Genomic DNA, 14,903 nt, shown 5'->3' with positions numbered 1-14,903 from the left:
CAGGTCCTCCTCCTTAGAAGTGGATCCTGAGAGGCAGTGAAATAAATGTCCTGGAGCATTCCAGAGTCAGAGCTTTGTTTGATTCCAGCTCCACCACTGTGTAGCTGACTCTTAACCTTAGTTTCCAGTCTGCTTCATGAGGGGATGGAGGTTGAGGCTCAAGAACCTCTGAGCCATGCTGGTGGAGCATGGAAATGTAGCAGAGGAAGAGCCTGGTTACCTAGTGGCTCCTATCACCGGGGTGAGGACTCTCTGTGAGTCCAATCTACCCCGCCCCTCCCCCCCCCCTAACATTTGCCTCAGGCCATGAGGCTTTCTTCTGGAAACACAGACTAAATCCACTTCCTTTGCATATCTGACCTGTCCGTCCTGCCGATAAATAATTACAGAGGCCACCGACACCTCAGTGTGTCCCCTAAACACTTGCTATATCGCATCTCGATGGATCAGCAGACCGACCGTAAAGTGGGTGCTCCTGTCTCCACTTTAGCGATAAAAATACCTTGGACCCAAGCTCTCTCCTGACGATTCCTTCAACAAAACTAAGACCGACTCCTGCTTACAAAGGGACAGGAGGTTCATAAAACCTGGAGCCCAGCTGGAGGCCATTTGGGGAAGGTGCCTTGGGGACTGGGAGACAGGGACAGGGCCGACAGGGGAGGTAAGTTAGGAAGGTTGGGCCTCCGGCCCCCCTGGCTGTCTCTTTGGGGCCCCAGGAATCAGGTGTGGGTAGGCACAGGTGTCTGACGGGGCCTGAGGGGATGAGGTCTGCAAGTATATGGGGCTGGCAAGGCCCGTGGGTAGGGCCTTGGACCATTCCCAGAGGGAGGCAGGGGATTATGGAGGGTTAGGGAGGGTGGTCCCAGAGGGTCCAGCAGAGTAATGGGATTAGCCTTCAGGCAGTGAGTGAAAGTTATTAGTGTGTGGGGCCTCTGACTCCCCACCAGAGGCTGCAGCTGTCACCCATCCCCAGGAGAGAGTCACTAGCAGCGCCCCCACCCCCACCTTAAGGCAGGCTGGCACCCTCTGCCCCCAACAGGCTTTCCTACTGTGATCATCTGTTGGGGGGGGGGGGGACTGGCCTCCTAGCCTTAGCCTCCTGCCTACCCCTGACAGACTAGGCCACCCACACACAGTATACCCTAGTAGTGCTCTGTGCCTCGGTTTCCCCATCTAGATAGGAGGCTACAGACAGTGAGGATGCTCGAGACCCTGAGGGAGAGCCCCTGACGCGTGGAGGATCGGACCCCCTGGGTCGGCTGAGCCTTAGCTGTGCCACCCCGGACGCATTTGCTGGCTTGTCTGTGTCCTAATGTAGAAAACCGGGGCAGGAGCACCGCAGGGTTTTCACAGGGGAGGGCCGGGCCACGGGGCGAGGTGCCTGAGGCCTAACGACTGGACCCGAGCCTCGCGGAGCCCGCGGCGAAGGGCGGGAGGCTCCCGGCTCCCTCTAGCGGTGAAGGCGAGGAAGCCCCCTCCGGGCCGGGCGCCGGCGGGAAGGCCCGGCTGGGGCCGCGGGGCTCCCGGAGGGCGCGCCCCGACCCCGTTCCTCCCAAGCGGCGGGCGGAGGGGCGCCGAGGATCCTAAAGGCGTCCCATCCCCACCAGCGCCTGACTTCCGTCGTGAGAGCGACTTTCCTTCAGCTTGCACGCCGGTCTGTTGAACCGAGAAGGTCTTACCTCTTGTTGACCCGGCCCTCAGCCCAGGCACCCGCGAGCATTGATTGACCCAGGCTGGCAGCGCGGGACCTGGAGGATCCCCAGGTGACAGTGTGCGACGAGGCACGAGGAATCCCCCTTTCTAGCCTCAGTTTCCTCGCGGTGAACAGACGGTGGGGCCAGGCCAGTGGTTCCCCTTTTTCAATTCGAACAACCTTTTAAATGAGGAGGGCACCTGTTGGGATGAGCACTGGGTGTTGTATGGGAACCAATTTGACAATACATTTCATATTTAAAAAAATAATAATAAAAGGTAAAAAAAAAAAAAAATCCAGAGTTCCTCGGGGATGTACTTTTCCTTCTTCCGTTTGACTCAGAAACCTACAGGGTGACCCAACGCTGTTAGACACTCAGCAATGCCCTTACATGAAGTGATATTTTATTAATCGCAGCAGTGGTATAGGTTTTTAAATTATTTTTAAGTCAACACTATTTTTCTAGAGCAGCTTTAACCGTACAGAAGATTTGTGAGATTGCAGAGTTTGATACAAAACCCCTTCTTTCCCCCGGTATCAACATCTGGCATGAGTGTATTTGTTAATGAACTAAGATTGATACACTGCTAACTAAAGTTGGTGCTTTTTTCAGTGTCCCTTAGTTTTTACTTAAAGTCCTTTTTTTCTGCCCCATGATCTCCCACAGAACACCATATGTCATTTAGTAGTTAGGTCTCCTTAGGCTCCTTTTGGCTGTGATGATTTTATGTCATTTTTTAAAATATGAAATTTATTGTCAAATTGGCTTCCATACAACACCCAGTGCTCATCCCAACAGGTGCCCTCCTCAAGGCCCATCACCCACTTTCCCCTCCCTCCCACCCCTCCATCAACCCTCAGTTTGTTCTCAATTTTCTTTTTTTTTAAATTTTATTTATTTATTTTTTTTTAATTTTTTAACGTTTTATTTATTTTTGAGACAGGGAGAGACAGAGCATGAACAGGGAAGGGTCAGAGAGAGGGAGACACAGAATCTGAAACAGGCTCCAGGCTCTGAGCTGTCAGCACAGAGCCCGACGCGGGGCTCGAACTCACGGACCGCGAGATCATGACCTGAGCCGAAGTTGGCCGCCTAACCGACTGAGCCACCCAGGCGCCCCTGTTCTCAATTTTCAAGAGTCTCTTATGTTTTGGCTCCTTCCCTCTCTCTCTCTCTTTTTTTTTTTCTCCTTCCCTTCCCCCATGGTCTTCTGTTAAGTTTCTCAGGATCCACATAAGAGTGAAAACATATGGTATCTGTCTTTCTCTGTATGACTTACTTCACTTGGCATAACACTCTCCAGTTCCACCCATGTTGCTACAGAAGGCCATATTTCATTCTTTCTCATTGCCAAGTAGTATTCCATTGTGTATACAAATCACAATTTCTTTATCCATTCATCAGTTGATGGACATTTAGGCTCTTCCCATAATTTGGCTGTTGTTGAGAGTGCTGCTATAAACATTGGGGTACAAGTGCCCCTGTGCATCAGCACTCCTGTATCCCTTGGGTAAATTCCTAGCAGTGCTACTGCTGGGTCATAGGGTAGATGTATTTTTAATTTTTTGAGGAACCTCTACACTGTTTTCCAGAGCGGCTGCGCCAGTTTGCATTCCCACCAACAGTGCAAGAGGGTTCCCGTTTCTCCACATCGTCGCCAGCATCTATAGTCTCCTGATTTGTTCACTTTAGCCACTCTGACTGGCGTGAGGTGGTATCAGGGTGTGGTTTTGATTTGTATTTCCCTGATGAGTGACGTTGAGCGACGTTGAGCATCTTTTCATGTGCCTATTGGCCATCTGGATGTCTTCTTTAGAGAAGTGTCTATGCATGTTTTCTGCCCATTTCTTCACTGGATTATCTGTTTTTTGGGTGTGGAGTTTGGTGAGTTCTTTATAGATTTTGGATACTAGCCCTTTGTCCGATATGTCATTTGCAAATATCTTTTCCCATTCCGTTGGTTGCCTTTTAGTTTTGTTGGTTGTTTCCTTTGCTGTGCAGAAGCTTTTTATCTTCATGAGGTCCCAATAGTTCATTTTTGCTTTTAATTCCCTTGCCTTTGGGGATGTGTCAAGTAAGAAATTGCTGCGGCTGAGGTCAGAGAGGTTTTTTCCTGCTTTCTCCTCTAGGGTTCTGATGGTTTTCTGTCTCACATTCAGGTCCCGTATCCATTTTGAGTTCATTTTTGTGAATGGTATAAGAAAGTGGCGTAGTTTCATTCTTCTGCATGTTGCTGTCCAGTTCTCCCAGCACCATTTGTTAAAGAGACTGTCTTTTTTCCATTGGATATTCTTTCCTGCTTTGTCAAAGATTAGTTGGCCATACTTTTGTGGGTCCAGTTCTGGAGTCTCTCTTCTATTCCATTGGTCTATGTGTCTGTTTTTATGTCAATACCATGCTGTCTTGATGATTACAGCTTTGTAGTAGAGGCTAAAGTCGGATTGTGATGCCTCCCACTTTGGTCTCTTCTTCAATATTACTTTGGCTATTCGGGGTCTTTTGTGGTTCCATACATATTTTAGGATTGCTTGTTCTAGCTTCGAGAAGAATGCTGGTGCAATTTTGGTTGGGATTGCATTGAATGTGTAGATTGCTTTCGATAGTATTGACATTTTAACAATATTTATTCTTCCAATCCATGAGCACGGAATGTTTTTCCATTTCTTTGTATCTTCTTCAATTTCCTTCATAAGCTTTCTATAGTTTTCAGCATATAGATCTTTTACATCTTTGGTTAGGTTTATTCCTAGGTATTTTATGATTCTTGGTGCAATTGTGAAATGGGATCAGTTTATTTGTCTTTCTGTTGCTTCATTATTAGTGTATGAGAAGACAACTGATTATATAACTTTATAAAAATGTGTTTTTTTTTAGAGATAGAGGGCGGGGGAGGGGCAGAGAGAGGAGAGAGAGAAGCCCAAGCTTCTCCTCAGGGGCTTGGGGCTCCTCCTCAGGAACCATGAGATCATGACTTGAGTGGAAATCAAGAGTCGGAGGCTTAACTGACTGAGCCACCCAGGTGCCCCTATAGCTATTTTTAAACTTCTGGAAGGGTATCTGAAAGAATGGTTATGGGTTGATTGTGGGAAAGGGAATCAGATGACTTGAGAACAAGAGTGTGAGAGAAGCCTACATTCTACTGTGCACCCTTTTGTATTAATTTGGTTTTATTATTATTTTTTTAATGTTTGTTCATTCACCTTTGAGAGAGGGAGAACACGTGCTCGAGCAGGGGAGGGGAGGGGCAGAGAGAGAGAGAGAGGTGGCCAGGGGATCCGAAGCAGGCTCTGCACTGAGAGCAGAGAGCTCGAGGTGGGGCTCAGTCTCACCAACCAGAGATCATGACCTGAGCCGAAGTTGGACGCTTAGCCAACTGAGCCACCCAAGTGCCCCTGTATTAGTTTTGGTTTTAAAAACTGTGTATGTGGGCACCTGGCTGGCTCAGTTGATGGAGCATGCAGTTCTTGGTCTTGGGGTTGTGAAGGCAAATCCCACGTTGGGTTTGGAGATTACTTAAAATCTTTAAGAAGTGAAAAATAAATAAAAACTGTGTGTATGCATTATCTATCTTGGTAAACACCAACATTAAACATAACGGTACAGACGGGTATAGTATATTCACTGAGACTCTCACTGGGCTCTGTACTGTCGGTGAGGGTGTCCCTCGAGTTGGGTGCTCCTGTGGCTCCATTGGCTGGAGCTGGTCTGTAAAATGCCTTTCCACCCACGGACTGGGGCTCCTCTGGCTGTTCCAGGCCAGCGTGTGTCGGGTGTATGTCAAGTGCTTTGGGGTGGAGGATTCTGGCGGGGGTGGGGAGGGGAGTCCAAGTACAGATACCTAGACTTATTTAAGGAAGAAAGCACCACAAGGACGCGGGGGCCTTGTGGTATCTGGGACAGGATGGATCCGGAAAGATAGGACTGCAGCTCTCTTTGCTGCCTCCTGCCCCTGCAGTCTGGCTGCCTAAGCTCCTCCTCCCCATGGCTGCACCTCGGCTCCCAGGCCTACATCCCACCCCATTCAAGCCCAGGTGGAAGAGTCTCAAGTCCAAAATTTCCAGAGGGATAAATCTGGGCTTAATGCAAGCTCAGGCATCCCTGTACGTGGCAGTATGAAATAGGGAGAAACATATTACATTCCCCAGGTATTTCGCCAGCCTTTCACCAGGTTAGGTGCTTTGGGGCACAAAAGAGAGAAGCAAGCCTTTCTCCTGGGAGGCGGACTACAGAATGGTGTGATTTCATGGGTTTTAGGAAGGCCCCACTCCTCCAGATCTTTCCCTCTCCTTCTGGAAGCCTCTCCTTCAAGCAGCCTCATTTGGTTAAATAATGGATCCAATCCCTGTGGAATCCAGCTCCCTAAGAGAGGTGAGCGTTTAGGCAAGTCTTCCAAAGGTTCCCCAGATTCCTACTAGAAAGGCCCTTTTGAGATCCTGCTTTTGCTTACCGGGCAGTGAGCATTTACTGTGGTTCCTCTAGCTTACTCAGGAAATATTCTCTATTTCCTCAACTTTTCATGCCCTTTGCATGCCTCTGGGCCTTCACATTTGCTGGTCCCTCTGTCTGGAATACATTGCCTCTTTCAAAGCTCAACTCAAGCTTCCCTTTCCATGAGAGGCCTCACCTGCCCAGGCCTGGGTGGAGGTACCATCCACCTGACCACCCCCTTATTTCCTTCTCCACCTCTGGGCACAGACCTGATCGCTTGAGGTGGCTAGGATTCAGAAGGACAGGCACCCACATCTGGCTTTGCCACTCCCACCAGCATACAGGAGATACTTAATAAATCCCAGCTCCCTTCTGTTCCTCACATCTCCAGAGCGTGCATTACTGATTTGTAAGTGTTTAGCCAACCATCTCCCCCTTTACACTACAAGCTTTAATTAGTAGGCACAATAAATGTTTGCTAAATGACTGAGTGATTTAACCAGGGAGGGGGAAGATGTTTGCAAGTTCAGAGGCAAGGCTGAGGACCCCTGCTGCCCCAAGAAGCAGGGAGTGTCCTGTGCCAGGGTCAAGATGGGAGGTGCAGCTGAGAAGTCTGGTGGGTTGATTTCAAGGGATGATTGGAGTGGAATAAGGGGGCACAATTGGATGGGTGTGGACCATCAGTGGAGGCACACATCTACCCAGTGGCCCCCCGCCTCATCTTGCTCTGTGCCAAGCAGAGTGGGCATCCCGTTCGGCCTCTAGGACCATGGTCAGGGGCATGAGCTCGGGTGCCCAGGGGCTGCCAGGAGATGCCCTCTTCTCTAGGCTCTGCAGCCCCAAGACCCAAGTACCTCATTTGCTGTCTTCTAATTGGTCACTAGAGACCTGTGGTTAGCACCTGGTGAGCACCTCATATGGCACCCAGGGCTCTTCGTTTGCACCCTCAAAGATGCTGGGATATGAGGAGGGTGGAGAGCAGATTGTAGCCAGGACACCCCAGCTTCCACTCACATTCTTCGGGAGTGTCCTGCAGAATCTGGTGACCTATCACATAGTTTGAATGCTTCTCTGATGAGGCACCCACCTACCTCCTTTAGTCACTAGTAAAATCCATTGAACACTTACCACATGGCAGGTGCTTCACAGGCATGATCTCATTTAATCCTCACAAAGATCCAATAAGGTGCCTTTAAAAATCATTCTCATTATTTTCAGAGATGGAAACCGTGAATCAAAGAAGTGAAGTCACTTCCTGGGGTCGCAAAGCTCATGAGTGGCAGGGCCAGATTGAGGAAACCAGTCCTCCTGCCCGCACAGGCGTGAATTTCCAGCCATGACCTGGCCTCCGCTCTGTCCCAGCTCTGGGCGCAGCTCCTGCCCCAGCTCTAACAAGTGCCGGGAACTGGTACCTCCGTCTTGAAGCCCTCCCCTTGGCCACGGCCTTCCTCCGCCTGGCCACAGTTTCCACTGCCTTACTTCAGCTGTCCCACCTGCCTCCAAGCTATGTACTTCCCTCTCACGAGGCACAGTCCACCCAGTCGCCCAGAGGTCCCGGGGGTCCCCAGGGTGTGGGGACCATGGTGGGCAGAGGGCCCCAGTGCCTCTGGGACAGGAGGGCTGCTGAGAGCGGTGGGGAGGCGGGCACAGTGCACAGCGCTGATCCTAACCAAGTTTGCCAGCCCAGCTTTTCTCATGGCTCCCACACAATGGTCTGCTTTGTGCCCACCTGCCGATAATGCTTAATTAGGCGAGGAGTTGATTAATTTGAGGTAATTGACAGCTAATTAGAGGCCCACAGGCTCATTAACTTGACATCTTGTCTTCGCGAATTGGCTGAGTAGGGTCAGGTGACGGAAGCCGTTGCTTTCTCCCTCCCCAGCCCTGTGGGCAAAGGTGATCACCTGGGGGAAGGCTGGGCAGAGCCAGCAGGTGGGGCAGTCCCAAGGCCAAGAATAGAGGAAACCGAGGCAGCAAAGGAGGAGGTGTGTGCCCTGACCCTAGGAAGGAGGGAGTGAGAAGCAATGGAGGGCTCATGGCATGGGGGCAAAGGCACTGAAGGGAGGAGGGTGGCTATTAATGGGGAGGGGCACACCTGGTGTCCGTGCAGAAAGAAGGGGCAAGGGCAGGGAGGTGTGTGGGGGAGCCTATTGGCAATAAGCATAGGCTTTGAAGTGAGATAGACCTGGTGTTGCCTCCCAGCTCCGCTACCAACCGGCTAGGTGACTGTGAACGAATGAGTGAACCTCTAAGCCTCAGGCTTCTCCTCTGTAAAATGGGAATAAGAATGGTTCCTACACCTCATGAGACTATTGTGAAGAGTACTCGAGACATGGAAGTGAAGGACTGAGACCAGTATCTAGGAGCCTGCCGAATGCTCAAAGAAATACATAAATGTTAATCGCTCTTGGTAGGAGGCAGGAGTGACAAGAAGAGAAGGCGGGAGGGTGGGATAGATTGCAGGGAGACAATGGAAGCCCTCTCCGAAGAGAAGCCACTGTTACTCTGCAGGAAGCCTGCGTGCCTGCTAACAGCATTGCTGAGGGTGTGGGGAAAAGATCTCATTGTTACATCCACTTTAGGGGGACGCTTCAGCAATATATATTAAATTGCATATATTAAACATTGTAGATTAAAGTAAAAATGCATGCAACCTTTGACCCAGCAATTCCCTCCCTAGTAACATACTCTACGGATATATTTGTACGTGCACAGTGAGTTGCATACGAGGATGTTTGTTCATCACAACTGTAGTTTGTAATAGAAAAAGACCAGAAACAACCCAGAATGTCCGTCATAGGGACTGGCTAAATAAATTATGGTATATCCATACAGTGGGATGGTATGCAGCTGTGAAATCTGTGTGAACAATATGAACGAGACGCAAGATAAATGAAGTGGGAGAAAAAGCAAGATGTAGGACGGCGTGTGGCTCCCACAAGCTGGTAACTGGTGACCTGAGAGTCGGGGAATGGGGAGATGTGTTTTTCACAACGTGCTTGTTTTAAATACGGTTTATATTTACTGTCTTTTCAAAAAGCACTGTAAAACTAAAAAGCAATAGAGATTTTTTTTTTCCCCAAATGAATTCTAACTTGAAATCTGAACTCATAGGCAGAGTGGCTCTGGTTGAACTTGGGGTAGGGGTCCAATACTACTCAGTTCCTTCCTCCTCTCCTCCAAAGGTTTCACAAGGGTTTGAAGATCATCTAGAATCAGCATTGTCCAACAGGCTTTCTTTCTTTCTTTCTTTAAATTTTTTAACTGTTTATTTGTTTTTGAGAGAGAGAGACAGAGCGTGAGCAGTGGAGGGGCAGAGAGAAAAAGAGGGAGACATAGAAGCAGGCTCCAGGCTCTGAGCTATCAGCACAGAGCCTGACAAAGGACCCAAACTCACAAACTGTGAGTTGTGACTTCTGAGCTGAAGTCAGATGCTTAACCGACTGAGCCACCCAGGCGTCCCACAACAGACTTTCTATGATGGTGAAAACGTATGTAGGTCTGCAATGTCCAGTATGGTGGCCGGTAGCTACATGTGGCTCCTGAGCACAGAAATGTGATCATGAAATGAATTTTACATTTTCTTTACATGCAGCTAATGGCTACGTATTTGGGTAGCACAGAAATCTCTTCAAGGGACTACACAACCCAGCTGTCCTAGCCTCCGTCTAAGGAATGACAAACCCAAGACATATCTGCAGTGTATACACAACCTCTTTGCTAGGAGCGGGTGGTGCTGGAACCTTAGAATGCTCCTGGGAAACTTGGTTGTAGAGAAAACTGGAGGTCTTTTCTAGCAGAACCAGAACTGCATCGGACAGAAGCAAGTCAGAGACAGCAGTAGCTCACCTAGATTGCCAGTTCTTTTAGGATGGATCGCCTAAATGACCCTGGAGTCAAAAAGCACATCTGTGGCTTTGAGATCAGTAGTAGTCAGTGCCAGCTGGGAAGAATTTAATAATGCCTTGGTGACCCAAGGCCATGGATTCAGGCATCCGATTGCCAACTATGCACTGGGCACCTATGAAGTGTCAGGCTCTGGAGCAACAGGGAAGTGTAGCCCAGGTCCTGGCATTCAGGCAGCCCACAATCTCAGGACTGAATTCATAGGGGAGGGCAGATACAGACTGATCCTCCCTCACAAGAAAGCCCAGGCATCAGAGTTTCTAGTACCCTTGGAGTTTGGCTCACAGCTCTCCCCCTTCCAAGGTCTTAGCATGAAAGCACAGGACGGGGCCCCCCAGCCCTTATGCTCAGTTGCTGGTGAAGCATGGAAAGTAGCTGCCAAAGGAATACGTTGAACATTCTCTATCCTTCCCTCTGACTCCATAGCTTGGAAGCCAGGATGGGTCTGAGATCCCCTGGTTTCTTTTTTTTTTTTAATTTTTTTTTAATGTTTATTTTTGAGACAGAGAGAGACAGAGGATGAACGGGGGAGGGTCACAGAGAGAGGGAGACACAGAATCTGAAACAGGCTCCAGGCTCTGAGCTGTCAGCACAGAGCCCGACGCGGGGCTCGACCCCACGGACCGTGAGATCATGACCCGAGCCGAAGTCAGACGCTTAACCGACCGAGCCACCCAGGCACCCCTGAGATCCCCTAGTTTCTGCTGTATTATTGTCCCAGTCAGCTCCATGGGGGTTGTGATAGCTTTCCTTAAAGTTTCCCTTTAGAGGCTCACAGGACTCTAAATTCACTTGTTTTACTCGAGGCAATTTACACACAGTAAAGCATACAACTCTTAGATGCAAAGCCTGATGAATGTTTATCACACACTCACATACATATAGTCCTGTGTAACCACTACTCCAATCAAGATAGAGAATATTTCCTACACCCCAGAAGGCTCCTCGTGCCCCTTCCCAGCCAATACCCCAAGGTAACCACTGTTCTGACCTGTCCATTCTCGAATCATACACGTATGCACTTCTGTGCCTGCCTTAATTCTCTCCTCATTCTTGTTTGCGAGGTTCATCCATGTTACAGCGTGAAGTACAGTAGTTTGTGTTTTATTGCTGATTGGCATTCCATTGTATAAATATAAGAAAGTTTATTCATTCCCTTGATGGACATTTGGGGTTTTGCCACTTTTTGACTCACATGAATAAAGTGGCTATCAACATTCTTGCACATGTTTTTTGGTGGACGCCAGCACTCATTTCTGTTGGGTATATACCCAGAGGTGGAATGAACAAAGACTGTGTATTCCTCAAGGTCACATAGACCTGGTGACTCCACATTCCCGGCAGTGAGGCTTTAAGGTAGGGATGGGGAGTCAGCTTTGAGAGGCCTCTTGGGGAACTATATGCCCCCACTGGCTGTAGGTGGGGGAGAATAGCTATTAGAAAAGAGTCAGGGAGAGAGCCAAAGAAGCATGACATGGTTCTCAAATCAAGGCCACATGACAATGACATCAAAAGTGCGCTACATGAATGGAGGCTGATAGGACAGATGAGAACAGGAAAACAGAAGCCTCTGTTTGGGTGGGTGGGGCATGTATACGGAAGAAGCAAGAACAACTAAAGTTCTCATTAGATTCTGATTTACTTATTTTAATTCACCCCATGGAAAATAAATTTAAGTTCCCCTCTCTCTTTCTGCATTTATTTACATGACCAACAGAGTAAATAAAAGTGTTTTGGTGACCCAGATATCATGTTTACTTCCCAGAGATGATAAAGCTCAGTATGTGCCCCTTGAACATTTCTAGCCCTGCAGAAGTCCCCTTCGAGTTCAGTTCATCCCCTGCAAGGTAACCACTATTCTGACTTCTGTCGTCATAAACTAGTTGTGCCTGTTTCCAAAGTTTACTCACATGGAATCTGACAGTTTATGTCAACATTTACTGAGCATTTATTATGTGTCAAACACACTGCTAAACGATCAAAGTTTCTCATTTGCTCTTTCCAACAACCCCCTTAACTTGAGAGAAAACCAAGTTCAACAAGGTCAAGAATACTGTCTGAGGCCAGGAAACTATTAAGTAGCAGAGCTTGGATCCAGACTAGAGTGATCAACTGTCCCATTAGCAGGACTGTTGCTTCCCCTGGGGACCCCGGAGTCCTAAGCAAACTGGATGGTGAGCCACCCTATTCAGACATGGATTGGACTCAAAAGCTGGGTTCCTTTGGTTTCTTTTGGCTTAAAATTTCATGCAAAGGTGCATATGTTGTTAGCACAATTTCATGGGGAAAGTTCTGTCTCAAAAAAATCTCTGTGATATCAACTTTTTACTTGGGTTTCTTTCTTTCTTGCTTGCTTGCTTTCTCTCACTGTCTCTCTTTCTTTCTTGGTTTTGTTTCATTTTAAAGAAAGATTTCATTGAAAGTAGATCTGGGTAGGGCAAGAACAAAATTGTTCTTATTAAAAGGGAAAAAAGGGAATTCTAGCATATCAATCTATCAAACAAGGATTTATTAAGCATCTGTGCATTGAAAAAGAATTTTAAGATAGTCCCTGGCTTCAAGAAGTTTATAATTTACTTGGAGAGTTGAGTATAGTGTAAAGAATAAAATTAGAGGGTAATAAACAGGAATAATGATCACGCACATCTGAGTGTACATCATGCCCTGGGGGGCCTTACATATTCTATCTCATTTAATCCTCACAATATAGCTCTGAGATATGTACTGCTGTCATACCCATTTTGGATGAGGAAATCAGGGCTTGGTGAGGTCAAGTGATTTGCTTAAACAATACACTGAGCTGTTCACTTACTATTTGTAAATGAGTTATACCTCCAGGCAATGTTTACTGAATGGGAAACCACTGAAGATGGGAAAAAATTTTCTTTACCCATCTAGTCTTTTTTTTTTTAAAGTTTATTTACTCATAATCTCCACACCCAATGTGGGGCTCAAACTCACAACCCGAAAATCCAGAGTCACATGCTCTGCCGACTGAGCCAGCCAGGCGCCCCTCCTCTCCTCTTGAATAAACTATTCCCAATAATTTGGAGCAACATTTTAAAAACATGTGTGTTGGCTTGTTCCATTTTAGTAATTCAGGTCAAAATGCCATTTTTAGCCTCAATGACTTGGGTGCAGATAGGCACAGCTTATGGCAGGCCACTGGGCCACGGGCCACGGGGCCACGGCAACCTGCTTGGCCCCATAGCCCGGCTCCAGTCTTCTTGCTGCAGTCAGTCCTGCCAGGCATGTACAAGGCTACCTGTCCCCTGAGTCCTCAAGGCCAGCTTCACCACCTCCCCCATCACACCCCAAACCTTATCCCTTCAGTCCCCAGCCTGCCCCGTCACCCATCTCTGCTTTCCAGGTTTGCGGGCCTCCACCCAGAGGCACCTTCATCATTCGTTCCTGACATGTCGACTTTCATTTTCCTAGGACGAACCTCATCTGACAATCTCCTGCCCATATTTCTAAGCTCTCTGGGTCTCGCTGGGCTATTTCTCTGTCCTCTCTGGGGTTTGGAACACCAATCATCTGCAGGTTTCATTAGCATGCTGTTTACCCCTGTCTTTCAGATCATTAATGAAGATGCGTAGTGAGACACCAATCCTCGCGGCCCCCACCACGTGCCCCCTCCCATGCCCCCGCGCTGCTGGAATCATTATCCTTCCTGGCGTGACAGGGTCAGAACCAAACCAATTTGCATCAATCTTTGGTGATGTTGTGAGGTGTCGCTTGCCCTGCAATCCTCACGTTGTAACAACTGCTTCGGCTGTCTGTTCTGGCATGTTCCCCTCTCCTTTGGAGGGCTGACCAGACCTGGCCACCCCTCCTCTTCAGGCTGAAAGCCCCTCACAGTCAGGCAGGATTCGGGGCTGTGTGTGGCTGATATTTTCCCTTTGTTCTGCTATCCTGAACTGGGCAGAAAGGAGCACCTCTCTGGGAAACAGGATGGACAAGGGCACATACTGGTGACCTGGAGGGGGAGGCAGGTGTCTCAGGCACAGAGTTTTTCTTACTCATCATGACATCTGTTTCTGTTGAAGGAAAATGAGGACCAAGGCTCCCAAAGGCCCTGCAAGGCCTAGTCGGATGCCTGGGCCTGTGTATTCCAGGTGCCTGGGTCTGGGGTGGACGAGCCATTTCTTGAGGACAAAGTTCGCTCTTCTGCATGATTTTCCTGTCACCTGGCTCGATACTTTCATCCCTTCTTTATCAGTGTTCCATGGCTCTGCTTCCCGTCTCGCAGGGAAACGGACCAGACACACACTTGTTCCCAATAAAGGTGACAACCGCCCCCTGCACACCCCCTGTGTCCCTCAGACCCCAACCTGCACAGAAGACATTTCATTTTCTTTCCTGAGGGTGCAGCGCCTCTCTGCCTGGTGGTGTGGGATGAAAATAGAGGAGTCTCGTTCCAGAGCGCCCTGTCCCATGCCTACTCCTGGCTCCTAGGTCCTCTTTTTCTTCCTTCTCTCCCAGTTGGGAAGAGGAAAATGAGCAGGAAGAAAGCAGTGAAGGAAACTCTCACAAGCACAAGGTCTGAGATAATGTTTGGCATGCCCCAGAGCTGGGGAAATTTCAGCCTTAAGAGTCCACAGCAAAATTCGGTGAGGTAAATTTTTCTGTGTGGGGGTGAGCTGAGGAAAAAGAGCTATTTTGCAACACTGAACATGTACTGAGAGAACATTTCTCTGTTCCTGAGCAAAGGCTCTGTGGCGTGTGAGGAAGGCTGGGCCCTGGGACTAAGTGTGTTTAGGGTACAAGTCATTTCATTCATATTATGTGTGATGGAGTAGGGTCTGGGGCAGGGCTGGATGCTCAGTAGGTGCTCAGTAAATACTTCGAGGTTTACAGATTGACAGACATTTT

This window comes from Panthera tigris, chromosome B3 (assembly GCF_018350195.1).
Source record: "Panthera tigris isolate Pti1 chromosome B3, P.tigris_Pti1_mat1.1, whole genome shotgun sequence".
NCBI classification, from domain to species: Eukaryota; Metazoa; Chordata; class Mammalia; order Carnivora; family Felidae; genus Panthera; species Panthera tigris.
The sequence above is the reverse complement of the archived record's forward strand: the minus strand, read 5'-3'. Positions refer to the sequence as shown.